This window comes from Hemitrygon akajei, unplaced genomic scaffold (assembly GCF_048418815.1).
Source record: "Hemitrygon akajei unplaced genomic scaffold, sHemAka1.3 Scf000062, whole genome shotgun sequence".
NCBI classification, from domain to species: Eukaryota; Metazoa; Chordata; class Chondrichthyes; order Myliobatiformes; family Dasyatidae; genus Hemitrygon; species Hemitrygon akajei.
In genome coordinates this window covers 5,267,689-5,272,594 of record NW_027331948.1, presented here as the reverse complement: position 1 = coordinate 5,272,594, position 4,906 = coordinate 5,267,689, and the positions used below count along the sequence as shown (strand labels likewise).

At 41.7% G+C, this 4,906-nt stretch overlaps 1 pseudogene; it reads right to left on the bottom strand.

Moving 5' to 3' along the window:
* Window positions 1–2,067: 2,067 nt before the first annotated feature.
* On the bottom strand, window positions 2,068–3,480 carry LOC140721837 (muscarinic acetylcholine receptor M2-like; annotated as a pseudogene).
* Window positions 3,481–4,906: the final 1,426 nt, after the last annotated feature.

Here is a 4,906-nt window from a genome sequence, read left to right as displayed (position 1 = left end):
ACCACCAAGCACATCTGCCCCCCCCCCCCCCACCCAGTTTCTGTTTTCCGCAGAGATCCCTCCCTACGCGACTCCATTGTCCATTCATACCCCCCATCCCTTCCCACCGATCTCCCTCCCGGCACTTATCCTTGTAAGCAGAACAAGTGCTACACCTGCCCTTACACCTCCTCCATCGCCATCATTCAGGGCCCCAGACATCCTTCCAGGTGAGGCGACACTTCATCTGTGAGTCGAATGCTGTGACATACTGCGTCCGGTGCTCGCAGTGTGGCCGCTGCATGTTGTCGTCCCGTCCATGAGCCTCATCCTGTCCTTTGCCTCGCCCAGCCGAGGAGTACTTCGCCCAGATCGATGCTGATGGTCCCTCGTCCTGTGCTGGAGTCCCTTGCCCCGTCCATGTGCCTCTTCCTGTCCTTATACCTTGCGCAGCCCAGGGCTACCTCCCACAGCCCGCTGCTGGAGTTCCTCAGTCCTGTCCGGGAGTCACACGTCCAGTCCGGTATCCACGCCACGACCTGTGGCCGCGTCTTGTCCTCGCCTAGATCCGGGATTCCAGCCCGAGTCAAGACCCAGGTTTCGGTTCCTTGTCCAGTTTCTGGCCCTAACCCAGGCTACAAGTTCCAAGTTCCACGTCCGGGTCCCTTGTCCCTAGTCCAAGTCCTAGGCCCCGAATCCTAGTCTCGTCCAAGGCCTATGTCAATATCAAGCGTCATTTATTCCTGACTTTCCTTGCTTTCTTGACACACCTAGCCCTGTTCCTAGTCCCTCAGTGGCTGTGCCTTGCATTTGGGTCCGCCACCAACGTCCCCCTTATAACAAGTGCTTAAGTTTCGAAGCAACCGATTATAACTACAAACTAAAAGGTAATGAAGTATGAATCCATTAGAAACACAAAGTTATTAGACGGACAAAATACAATTTTTGATACTGAGTAATATTATAAAAATGAACATTACCCCTTAAATGTGCCTATGCTGAATTTTATAATTCAGGCAAATGGTTAATTGCCATTGGTTAATTGGGGCAGCCGCTTATTTCGGACAATACTTAATGAAAAAAAAAGAAAAAAAATTGGATTCCTTTGTTTATTTGGAAAACTATGCCACTTAATTGGGAAAGGAATCTGTTGCCAAACAGGTTCTTACTAGTGTCAGTCACATGCAATTTATCTAGCCATTATACACTACGCTGTAATTAAAACAACCGTTTTAAATGGCATCACTTGAATGCTCGTATTCAAAAAGCAGTGATTTTTGTCATTGATCGTAGGCAAGTGATAAACAGTAATACAAAATGGAACTGTTTTTCTCACTGCGGTTTCAAGCATTCAGGCTTGCGGATGGCAGAAACGGTTGGGATGAAATGAAACAATTTCAATACATCATCCAGTTAGGTACTATGATTAATTTAAAGGTATCAGCAATCATTTTGAATGTTACAATTAAAATGAGGGTTTGGAGGTCCCAATCATCGCCAGCACTGTTTGAAAGCTGTCCACTATCTGCACTTGGTGTCTCTGCTGATTTTGCTTATTTACAGTCAATCAAAAGAACATGTCAGTGCATGCTTAATGAATTTCAGCATAATAATTAGGAACTAATACAGTTTTATGTACTGTAGTGAATTTGGTTGTGTTCTAATTAATTCTGTATTTCCTTTAAACACATAGTTTGTTACTTAATTAAATGGTAGTTTGTCTTTTTTTAATACCTTGTTAACTATTTCCAGGAAACATCGGCTCATTGGGGCAACCATTTAATCGGGCCAAAATGTCCAATTCCCAGTGTCCCCCGATTAACTGGAATGCACTATATTTGAAATGTGGGCAGATTCATTTCCGATTTCAAACAGAAACATTATAATAATCAGCACACTCTTCATTTAAACATAAATTAGAAATTCATAGGCCATAACTGAAGTATGCTTTCACCATATTACAGATAATATCTATTTCAGCCATAACTGGCGTGTTGAACATTTTACTTACATACATTTATGATAAACATTATGAAATCCATCTATAACATGTATAAAATGTTCATGGAGAGGAGCAGGTTATTGATTTTATCTTGTTGCACCAATGTTTTTATATTGACAGATGAGAAGATGTTTGAAGGTTTTCTTGAAGGTAGCATTGCATAGTGCATAGCAGGCTGGGTTGAGTGTACTGTTGATGTAACAGAGCCAGTATCCAATAGTCCATACTGTGTTAGGAACGCAGACTGAACATAAAGTGTTAATGAGTACCATGACACTCTATGGGGTCCAGGTGATGATAAATGCCAGCAGAATAGCCAAGACGGTCCTGGTCACCTTATTCTCCCGTGTTACAGCTCCCTTCTTTTTCTCAGCAGAGGTCTTTGTCATTTTAATGATCTTGTGGGCTGCGGCGAGCTCTCTGTCTTTATCATTCTTGGTGCTGTTGTCTGACACCATTTCAATTGTGGTCGCACAGTAGTCACTCTTTTGGGATTTCGTGACAACCTTTATGCTGGAGTGCTTGGAGCTGCCATTGCTAAAATGCCTTTGTGCACTGGAGACGTTTGAGCTCTCATCAATCGTTCTTTCCTCCGTCTGGATGGAAGGGACGACACTGAGGGAAGTCGACTCATTTGAGACCCCCTTTTCCTCTCCTTGGCCACAATGATCCGTCATTACTTCACCAGCTGCCTTGCCGTTCTGTGTTTTGACATTCTGCATCTCAACAGGTACACTTGAAATGTTGTTATTATTCGATTTCATTATTTTGCCTCGCACTAGCCTGAGAGAAATGTTGTCTTTGTTTGACTCTGGCTCTTTCTTATCCTTATTGATCCGACTCTTGCTAGCACGGGATATGTGCACATACAAAATAGTCATGGTAATAACTGGTAGATAGAAGGCTGCTATTCCAGTGCCAAAAGTGACAACTGGATTTGAGAAGAACTGTATATGACACTCACCTTCTTTAACTGTCCGCCCACCTACAATGAACTGCCAGAAGAGAATGGCAGGAGCCCACAGGATAAATGACAGCACCCAAGCAGCTGCAATCATCATCCGTGCCATCTTGGTGGTTCTCTTCACAGGGTAGCTGAGAGGCTTTGTCACACAGAAATATCGGTCAAAGCTGATGATAAGAAGGTTCATGACAGATGCTGAACTAACAACATAATCTAGAGCCAGCCATAAATCACACACCACTGGGCCCATGGGCCAGTAGCCAAAGACGATGTAAATGGTGTAAAGGTTCATGGAGAACACACCAATAATCAAATCAGCACAGGCTAAGCTGAAAATAAAATAGTTGTTAATTGTTTGTAACTGTCTGTTTACTTTGATAGAAAGCATAACCAGAATGTTTCCGATAATGGTCACCAGACTCAAAGATAATGCTACAATCACAATGAAGATTAGTTCAACTGTTTTGTAAGCGCTTCCTCTTTCAATGTATGTTAGGTTGCTGAGAGATGAATTTGTCTGCGTTAAATTAGCCATCCTTTCCCTCTGAGTTAGCATTGAAGCGGCCTAAACATAGAAAATAGTAGAAAAAGGAGAAAATATTAGCAAACCAGCAATAAAGGATTTCTAATTGAAGCCTCACCAGGAAGAACACAGAAGACCATCCGTTGTAAAAAAAAAGATTATTTCTGAAGGATTAATTTTTAAACAGAAATCACAGAGATCACGTTTTGTACGTACAAAATTACGTACGTAATTATGAATTAATAGTTAATAGTTAAATACTATTACCTAACTGAATGAAAATGTTGATACCCGACATTGCAAACATGATTTTATAAGATTGGTCCACCTTTATGCACTTAAAATGATGGGAAACCTCTGATCCCTTGGTTCCGCTAAGTGCACGTGCTTCAAAAGGAAAAACTATATGAACAAGAGAAATCCCAGAAATGACGCAAGAAAAACAGATGCAGAGGATCATTCCTCTCCTACAGGAGGAACAAACACCCAATCCAATAAACTTGCAGTCAGAAGTAGAAATGAAGCAAAGTCCCGGAAGGAGAGAAGAATCTTGGATTGAGTTACGTCAGATCAACAGCATGTGTTTCAAAACAGAATGCTAAGGATCCATGTTAATGGTGGTTTAACACTGTTGATTTCCCCTAGTTATGAAACCCATGAGAACGTTAAACAATGATGGTCTAATTTTCTTGAAACTAATAACCTAAGAGGGGAAGTTATGACTTGTACAAAAAGGATAGTTGACACCTGAAGCCAAGTGGCACCAATATCCTTGTCGGCAGGTTTGCTGGATCTGTGAGGGATGGTTTAAACTAATTAGGCAGGGAGGAAGGAAACAGGAATTATAGGTCTGAAGACGGAGCAGATGGTATACAAGTAGAGGCAGCGTGTAGTGAGACTGTGAGGAAGGACAAGAAGGTGATAGGGCAACGTTGCAGCCACTGGGATGAGTTGAAGTCTAACATGGTGGCAAAATCAAGAGGGCAAGGAATACATGTCTGAAGGTATCATATTTGAATACAGACTGTACAGTATATGGAACAAGGTAGAAGTTAAAGATTGCAGTTATGACATTGTGGGCATCATTGAATCGTGGCTGAAAGAAATTCATAGTTGAGAGATTAACGTCAAAAGATAGATTGTATAGAAAGTACAGACAGGTAAGTAGTGGGGGTGCAGTGGCTTATTTAGTAAAAAAAAATTATATCAAATCCTTAGAAATAGGAAAGATTGGATTGGAAGATGGAGTATCCTTGTGGATAGAGTTAAGAAACTGCAAGGGGAAAGAGACCCTGATGGGAGTTATATCCAGGACTTCGAACAGTGGCCTAGATGTGGGGTACAAATTACAACAGCAGACAGAAGAGGCAAATAAAAATGGAAATGTTACAATAGTCATGGGGTATTTCAATATGCAGGTAGATTGAGAAATTCATTT